At 42.9% G+C, this 12,212-nt stretch overlaps 1 protein-coding gene across 1 annotated transcript in view; it reads left to right on the forward strand.

Moving 5' to 3' along the window:
- The window catches only part of VPS8 (VPS8 subunit of CORVET complex), a 1,704,823-nt gene that overhangs the window by 745,990 nt on the left and 946,621 nt on the right, over window positions 1-12,212 (forward strand). The window lies entirely within an intron of this gene.

Genomic DNA, 12,212 nt, shown 5'->3' on the forward strand with positions numbered 1-12,212 from the left:
TCTGCGCGAAACACTCTAACAATGGAATCGATGCCCATGAGCACTGTGACCGGAAGGAGGAGTCACCTTACCTCGTGACTGGAAAGACTTCTGGAAGAAAAACAAATTGCAAACATCCGGACCCAACAGTAGATGGCCGGAGTATGCGAAGCATGTGAATCTACAGCTGTACATGCCAAGAACAGATGCTTACTGAAAAGTAACATTATCTATCTTTGGGGCAGTCGGACCCAATGTGGTGTTTAGATTCACTCCATGGGCTTTTCACCAGATGTGCATCAATCCCTTTTCCACATGCCCTTCGATGGCTCAAAACATTTTGGGGCAAAGACTGACTGCCCTCAAGCAGTTTATAGAGAGCAATGCCGCCACTCACTCTCTGGGCCTAGCTCAGCCTGCTTGGCTGGTCCCCCAACAGCAGCGCCCCTTTCTAATCTTCAGTAGGAGATATCAGCAGAGGCAATGTCAATATGTACCCCAGAAGCAGCATGCTTCCCAATGCTTTTGGGGGTGAGACCAGGGAGTCTGCTGCCTATGTTCAAGCCTTCAGAGGCAACACACTGCACAGACCACCATCCCTCCTTCTGCATCTGCTGCTAAACTTCTTTCATTTAGCCTTCGTGGCACATGATCGCCCGGTAGGAGACCTTATCACCTCTCACCTTTTTGGATGGTGGAGTTATTCATCAAACCAGTTGGTGCTCCACATTGTGGATCACAATACTCCCTGCCCTTAAAATCCTACTACCTGGCATTTCACCCATACCGCAACTTCTCCAGAAGGACCACTTGTCTATACTACATGTAGAAGTTCAAGTACTCTTGGCGAAGGAAGCGATAGATAGTGCCTGGACCAGAGGTTGGGATTGGTTGCTACTCTTATTACATTCTGGTGCTGAATAAAAGGATGGCATCTACACCCCATCCTAGACCTTCCCTGTCTTAGCTTCTTTTCTGGAAGGTCAAGTTCAAGAGTCTCAACCTCACCCTGTCCCAAGTCCTCTCAGCCCTGGATTCAGGAGACTGGATGGTAGCACCGGATGCATATTTTCCTATTCTTGTCCTGCAGTACCACTGGTGTTACATGCCTTTCCAGGTAGGTCCCGAGCACTATCAGTTCTCTGTGCTCCCCATTGGCCTTACCGTTGAACCTCAGGTCTTCATAATGATGATGGTGGTGGTCGCAGCCTAATTGCAGAGTTTGAGTATACCATTCTTCTCATACCTGTCTTCTGATGGTGGGTTTACCTCAAGTTGTCGTAGGCCACCTCCTGGCAACACCAACTTATTGACATTATTGGGCTTTTCTATCAACATGCCAAAGTCACCTCTGACTCTTTCATAGTGGCTCTCTTTCAGCTGTCCTGAATATGGTGGTCTTTCGAGTCTTTCCTCCTCCTCAACGAGTCCAGGACATTCAGGCTTTGATCCATATGTTTTAACGCTTGACCTAGGTCTCAGTGGGAGCAGCTCTGCTCTGAGGCTTGTGGACCTCTTGGCCTCCTGCATCCTGCTTGTGGACCACAGTAGGTGTCACATGCTGGCTATGTAGTGGGTTCTGAAGTTATCGTGGGTTCAGCTCCAAGGCAATACATTGTATTTCATCCAGGTGTCAGATTGAAAGCCCTTCAGTGGTGGCAGCCTGACTTAGATTGGACTGGCCGCAGATCTCTCGCCCTACTTCAAGTGATTCACATGGCCTGAAGAGGTTCCTCCCAATGAGAATGGGTGCAGATTCTTATGAACACCACCACCATGTGGTGTTCCAACAATCAGGGCAGCATGTTGGTTGTGGCTTCTGTGCCAAGAAGCCTTGCATCTCTGGAAGTGGCTCAATGTTCTAGACATCTCCCTGACTGAGCAGCATTTGACAGGATTTTTAAGCACCAGGAAGGGACAACCTCAGCCATTACCTAGTGGGTCACAAATTGCATTTACTCTGAGGTTGCACAAGCCTTTTTCCTGCAATGTGGAGAACCCTAGTTTGATGTATTTACCATCACAGAGAATGTGCAGTGTCCAAATTTTTACACATTGGAGTTTCCAGGGCAGTCTTTCCACGGAACTCATATATGCCTTTTTGCACCTACCTCTCCTGCCCACGGCACTGAAAGAAAGAACAGCCTTGTCATCCTAGAGGCCCTAGACTAGGCGAGAAGATGAGCACATATTATAGAGTCTGGCTGCCTACTCAGGTGAGCCTCCTGTCACAGCAGCGGACCTGATCCTGGACTCGAGCATGTGCAACCAACACATGCATGCATGGAGATTGAAAGGGTCTCCCCATGCTCAATCTGCATTCAAAGGTAGTTGGTGTCCTCTTGGCAGCAAAGTGTCCTTCCACAAAATCTGTCCGTGCAGGATGCTGGTGAAAGCTTGTTACTTGATGGTCCCCCCGACACATCAGATCTCTAAATATGCAGTTATCATACGTTCTCTTGTTTTGTTTGTCCCTAGACCATCAAAGTCTTCCTGTGATAATAGTTAAGTGCTACCTTTCGGCCCTTTCAACCTTCGTGTTTTACCAAATTGGCCATCCCTTTTCATTTTGCCTGGTGTGTTTGTTTTTTTGAAGGGGCTGGCCTGCATGTTCCAAATAGCACAGTTTGTGATTGCTCAGTGAGACCTTAATTTGGTTCTCACTTACCTGATGTGCACTCTCTTCCAATCCATGCACAGTAGCCTCTTCACCTTCAGACAGTATTTCTCATCATCAAAACATTGGCCTGGCGAAGGAGCGAACTCCAGGCTTTATCTACAGTTCGATGATATTCATCCTTCTTATTGGTCAAATGAATCTTCCAGACAGTAGCAGCTTTTCTGCCTAAGGTTGTCACTCCCTTCCACATAGGGAAATCCATCACCCTGCCTGCTTTCTAAGCACCACTTTTCTCCTCCACAGAGGAAAGGTGACTTCAACGTCTGAACCCTAAGAAGACACTTAACTGCTATGTAGACCCAATAAGAGACTACCAACAGGATGACCAACTTTTTATCGGTTTCCCTGGGGCTACGAAAGGCCAAGCAGTACAAAAGAGAGCAATACCTGGATGGATTGCGTTATGGTTGGCCTCCATGTTCATTTCACCAGAGCGAAGCTGCTACCACTGCGCTAGTGCGCTGTGCGCCAGTTCAGGACATTTGCCAGGCTGCGATGTGGGCATCATTCCAAAGGTTCATAAAATACTACTACCTAGACAGTCAGGTCTGTCGAGACGGGTACTTTACCCGTTCAGTCATTCAGGAAATTTGATTCCTCAGTTCGCAGACCCACGTCTGGAGAGGTATTGCTAGATATTTTTTCTAAGGTGAGGAATCTGTGGTTAGAAGTCTCTATCAGAAGAACAAGTTACTAACCTTCAGTAATGCTTTTTCTATTCAACCCTATATCTAACTGCAGAACCTCACCTACCCTCCCTGCTCTGCGAAATGGGCTTTTCCCCCAAAAGATCTTATTCGTTTTTGCTCACTGGTCACACATCATTATTTTGTGTCTATGCATTTTTAGCAGGGAAATAGTCACAAAAGACTGTCCATATGCTTGGGTGGCGTATTTCTTGGCTCTGCATCACGTTACTTCCACCGCAGGCAACATCAATGCAAAGTTGCTCGACGCCACCAACTGGCACTCGGAGGTACTGCGCAAGTTTTTCCAGATCCAGTCTGGCAGCTGGGGATTATTCGAAGGTGAGGAATCTGTGGTTAGATGGAGTCCCTAACAGAAAAGCATTACTGAAGGTGTGTAATTTGTTCTTCAGTTCACCTCCTTACTAAAACTGTATAAATCTCTTCGGCTCATACCATCAGCGAAATAACAGGCCCTGTTTTTCCAGCCATCATTTGTCAGACAAGCTTGCCCTCTGTTCTTGTCCATCCTTTCTGCTAAAAGCATCTGCCTTCCACCATGACCAGTCATTAACCCTTCCATTCTTCTTTCCTCTTCCTGACCTTTCTACAGAAGATGAGATGTCGAAAAGAATAGTTCATGGATGCACTCTTCTCTTCTCCTACGTTTATTGTGCAAGACAGGACAGAGAGAAAGATTAGCAATTCTTGCGCTTTTTTGGAACTAAAAAATGCAAAGTAGTGACCAAGTATTGTATTTATTAGGTTATTCTATATAGAAAGATATGTGGTGCCTTTGTAGAGAACAAACCTTTAGCTAGAATTCCTTTTCACTTTGAGGCCCATTGAAGCTTCTGAGGCTTCTACTGGGGAATTTAGATATCTGCTATTCGCTGGCCTGCCACCAAGTCTTCTCTCCATACCTTTCCCAAACAATGCAGTTTGACTGCTCTTATTTGCTATGATCGCTATTGTTGTGTTGTATATTTCTTTGCTAATCATGACTACTTAGGTCTCCAAACCGGTCCTGGAGGGCCGGATCCATGTCAGATTTTTGGGATATCTCCATTGAGATACATGTAGTTATTTTAAAAATCTGGCATGGATCCGTCCCTCCAGGACCGGTTTGGAGACCCCTGACTTAGTGGCTCCTCCTGGAACATTGGGACCCATTTATAAGTAGAAGAACCTGCAGAAATATTTCTGGTCGATTCTTCCTTCAGATTCTTCACTTCCCTTCCTCCTTCCCTTCTGACTTAGTTCTGCTCTTAATAAGATCCCAATGTATGTAATAATGTTCCTGTTTAATTGTGGGAAAGCTCTTTTGGTTTCTCTCCACACAGCTAACCTTGTCTGGATACAAACAAATAAATAAAGGGAACTGATGCCAGCCCTATATGGCTCATTTTTTATGCCGGTGTTCTCCACATCTTAGGCAGACAAAGCTGTGATTCATATCATGTGATGCCCCCAGACAGCACTATAGCACTATTGCTGGGATGCACCATTCTGGACCCTGGATGATATTTTTAATCTCAGGAATCTGCAGGAAGGTATGTCTACCAGAAATATCATTACAAAGGTAAGTAACTCTTTCTTTATTTTGTGTTTCTTGTCTTAGGATGTGGATATCCAGATAGTAGGAGTCGAGAGGGACATAAAGGACTAGGTCGCCCTCCACTCAATCAAGCACTAATCATAAATTGACCCAGTCCTGAAGGCAATAAATTAATGTAGAACTGTAAACAGCTATAGTTTTTCAACTGATCCTTCTAATCATACCTCTAATTATAGAGATTATTGCTCTGTTTCAGTCTGTTGCCATAAATAAAAATAGCCCATCTCTGATAAACAAATAACCAAACAACACAGTACAGACATCCACTAGAAGGACAACATTTGAAAAAGAGTGTGAATAGCTAGATGACACCTCACGGGCGCACCACCAATGGGACCCCTGGTTGGTACTCACCAGGATGGCCCTGTTCTCATCATCGGTGTCAAATAGCTTAACGTAAACGTGTCCAAAAACCCAAAGTAAAGAGAAAGACAGTGAACGGTGCAGTGTACGCAAAACATATATGTGACAAGGACTAACAACGTTCAACATATAACACACAAGATACTCCGCAACAAGATATAACTACCTTTTTATTTATATTTTCTTGTTGCTTACAGTAAACATGTAATATAAAAAGAAGGGTACGAATACTTCCTATCGATTCGTACTCAACCCACAGCCGACATGTTTCATTGCCTTAGGTCTTTTATCAGGCAATTTCTTCAGGGCCAACGAAAATTAGGGTGCCACTGCCAGCGGTACTGTGCTTTAAATGCTGTAAATAAAAAATGGAAAAAAAAATAAAAGAGGAAGAACACATATATATATATATATATATATATATATATATATATATATATATATATATATATATATATATATATATATATATATATATATAAGACTGCCGGTAGCTTTACTGCGTAGTTAACACTACATTGTATCCATGCATTGCACCCAGTAATAGACAATAATGCTGGTTACCTGGGGGCACCTTTAGCTTTCATACCGTTACCAATATGGCTATATAAAATCCTGGACCCACTTCCAACCGGTAAGTATGGTCTTGCCTCCCTTCTATTTTCATCTGACGGGAAACAAAGAGAGGAAGGCGCCGTACGGGCGCACGTTAAAAACGGCCATTCTAGTCTCACCATGTCAAAATGATATGGTCCGGGAACAGCGCGTTTACCAGTGGAGGAACTTCAATCCGCGTCTTCTCGGCACCGGAGCGCCGAGTGTCTGAAGCGCGGTCTATTTACCTTTTCGGCATCAATGCTGCTTGGCTCTGATTGAACCGAGCTGTCACGTGTGCAGATCGCCTCTGATTGGTCCCACAGATCACGTGGCTATTCTAGCCAACGAGTGCGGGCTTCTACTAATATTTACACTTCGAATTTTATTTACATGTTATCAATAATCGCATTTTCTAAGTCGGAAAGAGCATGATTAAAGTCAAACATCCTCCTAACGACAAAAGGCATATATAACACGTGACGGGGATTCAATAGAATAAGGTGGGCGCCATCTTGGGACGGTGCTGCTTTACATAGTAAAATTTCATATATACAATTGCAATGTTTCCATGAGGAACAGCTATAAACCCTCAGGTCAAATATGAAGTGAGTATCTAGGGTAATAGTTTACGGGAAACACCTTGCAATATATAGAATAATGAGAATGGATAGTTTCAATATTTACAACATTTACAATATGATAAGTGTGTCATCGGACTTTAGATTGTTGAGCCAAGGAACAACTATATCATCGTAACTTATTCCATTCCAGCAATTCATTTAGTCCTTGCTGTTCGCCATATCACGAGCAAATGCAACACCATTTTGCTAAAATCCGGAAAGATCTGGACGCTAAACCATTTCAGCAACTGCAACACTACGAATGTAGTCTATAGATTGAGTTGTGAGTACGGCCTTGAGTACATCGGCCTTACGACACGTAAAATCAAGCTTCGGATCCAAGAACACCTAAGTACGATACGACAGGGCAGACTGACTACAAAGTTAGTGCAACATTGTCATCGTAATAAACACTCCTTCACTTGGGTTGTGCTGGAAAGAGTGGTGGGCGAGGCACAGTCTATGGAAAAGCGCCTGGCAACTAAAGAGGCACCCTGGATATACCAGGAATCTAGCGAACAGCAAGGACTAAATGAATTGCTGGAATGGAATAAGTTACGATGATATAGTTGTTCCTTGGCTCAACACTCTAAAGTCCGATGACACACTTATCATATTGTAAATGTTGTAAATATTGAAACTATCCATTCTCATTATTCTATATATTGCAAGGTGTTTCCCGTAAACTATTACCCTAGATACTCACTTCATATTTGACCTGAGGGTTTATAGCTGTTCCTCATGGAAACATTGTAATTGTAAATATGAAATTTTACTATGTAAAGCAGCACCGTCTCAAGATGGCGCCCACCTTATTCTATTGAATCCCCGTCACGTGTTATATATGCCTTTTGTCGTTAGGAGGATGTTTGACTTTAATCATGCTCTTTCCGACTTAGAAAATGCGATTATTGATAACATGTAAATAAAATACGAAGTGTAAATATTAGTAGAAGCCCGCACTCGTTGGCTAGAATAGCCACGTGATCTGTGGGACCAATCAGAGGCGATCTGCACACGTGACAGCTCGGTTCAATCAGAGCCAAGCAGCATTGATGCTGAAAAGGTAAATAGACCGCGCTTCAGACACTCGGCGCTCCGGTGCCGAGAAGACGCGGATTGAAGTTCCTCCACTGGTAAACGCGCTGTTCCCGGACCATATAATTTTGACACGGTGAGACTAGAATGGCCGTTTTTAACGTGCGCCCGTACGGTGCCTTCCTCTCTTTGTTTCCCGTCAGATGAAAATAGAAGGGAGGCAAGACCATACTTACCGGTTGGAAGTGGGTCCAGGATTTTATATAGCCATATTGGTAACGGTATGAAAGCTAAAGGTGCCCCCCAGGTAACCAGCATTATTGTCTATTACTGGGTGCAATGCATGGATACAATGTAGTGTTAACTACGCAGTAAAGCTACCGGCAGTCTTTTACATATATATATATATATATATATATATATATATATATATATATATATATATATATGTGTTCTTCCTCTTTTTTTTTTTTTTTTTTTTTTTTTTTTTGATTTACAGCATTTAAAGCACAGTACCGCTGGCAGTGGCACCCTAATTTTCGTTGGCCCTGAAGAAATTGCCTGATAAAAGACCTAAGGCAATGAAACATGTCGGCTGTGGGTTGAGTACGAATCGATAGGTAGTATTCGTACCCTTCTTTTTATATTACATGTTTACTGTAAGCAACAAGAAAATCTAAATAAAAAGGTAGTTATATCTTGTTGCGCAGTATCTTGTGTGTTATATGTTGAACGTTGTTAGTCCTTGTCACATATATGTTTTGCGTACACTGCACCATTCACTGTCTTTCTCTTTACTTTGGGTTTTTGGACACGTTTACGTTAAGCTATTTGACACCGATGATGAGAACAGGGCCATCCTGGTGAGTACCAACCAGGGGTCCCATTGGTGGTGCGCCCGTGAGGTGTCATCTAGCTATTCACACTCTTTTTCAAATGTTGTCCTTCTAGTGGATGTCTGTACTGTGTTGTTTGGTTATTTGTTTATCAGAGATGGGCTATTTTTATTTATGGCAACAGACTGAAACAGAGCAATAATCTCTATAATTAGAGGTATGATTAGAAGGATCAGTTGACAAACTATAGCTGTTTACAGTTCTACATTAATTTATTGCCTTCAGGACTGGGTCAATTTATGATTAGTGTTAGGATGTGTATATGCCTTGATTTGAAGTGTTGTCACTTTAACAACATATTAGATATTTAAATAGGGGACAAAACATTACTTTAGAAGTTATCGCTATTTAGTAATTGCATTGATCAGGATCAGCTACACTGCAGAAGGATTATGTTAGATTCTATGTATGCGTTTCTCTATGATGGAGCTGCAGCGACAGTCTGCTACTGGAAACAGGAGTGCCAAGGAAGATGAATCCATCCATTTTGTGACTGCGGATCAAGGTGCTGTACCTGAAGTAGTTAAGGGTCTCATCGCAGTTGGGCAAAGAGGCTGCCAGGACTCCTGGGTTTAGTCCTATTTCACATTATGGTCATTATTACCGATGGTAACTCTCTTCTATCACCTACAAAATCAGGATTTAAAGCATGGCATAGTACAGTAAACGTCTTGAATGATATTCTGCAAGTTCTTGACAATGGAGATACACGTCTTATAATTCTGATAGACAAAAATAATTGATTATGAAACTAATAAATTCACAAGATAACAGATTGCTACTAAAACAGGAAGTACTTAGTTGGTTCAAGTGTTTTCTGTTTGGCTTCTTCAATCTAATAAAATTAGGAACATGCAGATCTAAAATACATACATTTATTGTTGAGTTCCAACTAGGTTCCATACTGTCACTTGTCATTTTGAACCATTCTTTGAACCTCTTTGTCAACTCATAAATAATTCAAACATCATACAGAGCACTCTACCTAGGCAGGCATACTTATCTATCCTATCATCTGAAAATCTATGGTGTCATAAGAGTATCCCACAGCAATAACCTACTAAATTCCAAATAGCACATGGTCAAAGACAATCATTCCCAGACCCACGTGCGCAATTTGGAACACCCTCCCAAGCGGTTTAAGAAAAGCACCTAACATCCTTAGCTTTAGGAAAAAACTCAAGGCCTACCTATTCACAAAATAGATTAACTAAGAACTTTCATGATAAGTTACTCCACCTCCGGAAACCAAAATCTTGCAAGACATTTTATATAAGTTACAACTCCTCCAATTTGCAGGCTTGGAAGATATAGTATGTTACACTAGCAGATGTTATATTAGTGCTCATTCAGCAGGTCCCCTATTTCTACCTTACACCTACCCCAGCCCTCCTTTCTGATTTCCATGTTTAATGGATTTTCAAATGTAGTTGTGGTAAATTCATCATGTTTAACCAGTAAATGCTACATGTGAAGAGCTCTAATACCAACTGATTAAGTGGCGCTATAGGAAAATAACATACATTTTATAAATATGGTGCATCAACTGTCAGAATAAGCCATTTGCAATGTAGGTGGTGATGTGGTAACTTTCACTTATGCACAACAACTTTGAAGCGATAAATACAGTTCCATTATTGGATGACCATTTGTTGTGTTTCAGTATTTGTGTAAAGTAGTGGGATAAGTAGCTATACTAGGGGAGGTGGTAGCTATGTTGTTTCAGCCATACTATACAGTGAAGGAAGGGTAGGTTGCCGGACCTTCTGTGTTTGATGCAGCTTCTGTGGTTGCAACTACACATAATGTGGACCAGACTGGAGAGTTCTATCCAGTGCAACCAACAGCTGTGCAGTTGAATTTCATGTCACTCTGAGGTGTTGTGTGTGTAAATGGACATGTGGTCATGCTTCGCTCACACCCATTTCAGTTCTGTCTTTGCCAGTTATTTGTTGTGGTTGTATGTCTCTTATTTGTTTGTGTTTTATGTTTACTGTTCGTGAATTCCAAAAATGCTGAAAAGTTACAAAGTGAAATGAGACCCCATATATCCTAGTGCAGTGTTGAGTGTGTCAGGTGTGATTACTGTCCTTTAAGGCTTAGGTTTTGTCCACACTGACCTCGGGGGGGGGGGGCAGAGGGAGATGGGGAGCTATGTACATTATGAGTGATCTTTATCAGTTGGTTGAAAGCACGAAAAATAATGCAGAGTGGTTTGGTGCACATTAAAACATTGTATGTCCCAGTGAAGCATTGTGTGCGGACAACAGTGGATATGTTATTTTGTTTTCAAAGATTTGGGCTTAGTCTATGCAGACTTCGTAGTGTGTCCCTCCTTTGTGTTGTTTGACCCTTGCTCGCAAACACCATATATGTTGTAAGGTGGTTTGGTGCAATGGAAAACTCTGTGTCTCATTGAGGTGTTCTCTATGTCAAAGGATATGTCATTTTGAAAAGAGTGTGCTTTCCCCATTTCAACATTGGATGTGTTCTGTGTATTGGTTGTATGAGTTATATGTCTATCTATCTTGAACATCTAAAGTGATTAAAATACCTGGGGGTCCATTAGGATGGCAGGCGGATCGCCCCAGCCAGGCCGGCGGTAGCCTCTGCCGGCCTGGCGGGGCCGATCCGCCCACCATCCCTGCAGAAATGACCCCCCACCATATTAGAATGGCTGGGGGGGTCCACGGCGGACGGAAAGACAGTCTGCCGCTTTGCGACCGTGGCGGAAAAGGCTGCAATATGGTGGCGGTGTCTGTGTGACACCCTGCCAGTTATATTACAATGTGCTGTTTTGGATGCCAAAGGCATGCAGAGTCTGCTTTGGGGGCCCATTGCGGGCCCCCATGGACTCCGGGGGGCTTTGGGGGTGCACATGGGGGGTACCTATGGTACCCCCCTCACTTTCAAAGAACAAAGTGGCAGGCACCGCACGGTGCCTGTCCCATTGTGCTTTGAAATGCACAAAAGATGTATTCTTAGCATTGTGGCGGGCGGTGCTTTCAGCACTGCCCGCCACAATGTTAAGAATACGGGATGCACCCGCCACTGTGGCAGGAGCATCCTAATAGCCTCCACAGGACCCCCGCCCTTATGGCGGGTGGTCCCTTGTACCGTGAGGATGGCGGGCGGGCGGGCAACGTCCGCCCGCCATCCTAATGGGGGCCCTAGTGTGCAAACTTAAAACTATATTTACCAGTCACATGAAGTATGCGTTCATAGGCGGGACATTCAGGACCTCCAAGACATGGCTTATACCCATGCCAACCCCAGTTGTTGTTTCCTTTAAATTCTGTGCAGGCATGCTGTCTAATGGTTGCAAACCTTTTAAAAAATATGCATACTTTGACATGGACATGGGCTCTAGAATTTCCTGTTTTGCCTTATATGTCAAAAATGGAGTGAATTTTCAGTAAGCTAACAAGTGACCAAAGGACAGTTGCTCTTTTTGGCTTTGGTGACCATCCATTCATCAAATTTGGAGTCACATAAACATAAATATATCCTTTTGTAACTCATTATATTGGCATTTGGGAAACTATTATAACTTATGAACTATTTGTCCAGTCGGCACCAAATGTAACAATGTCTTAGATGATCACATATAAAGACAAGTAAGTGTTATTGTAGAAAAGCGTGTCCCCATATCAACAGGTAATTATGTACATGCCCTTGAAAATACGTACAATGTCTGTTCTTGTACTTTGAGTGTAAGCTATTTCGGCACTATGG

Source organism: Lissotriton vulgaris, chromosome 2_1 (assembly GCF_964263255.1).
Source record: "Lissotriton vulgaris chromosome 2_1, aLisVul1.2, whole genome shotgun sequence".
NCBI classification, from domain to species: domain Eukaryota; kingdom Metazoa; phylum Chordata; class Amphibia; order Caudata; family Salamandridae; genus Lissotriton; species Lissotriton vulgaris.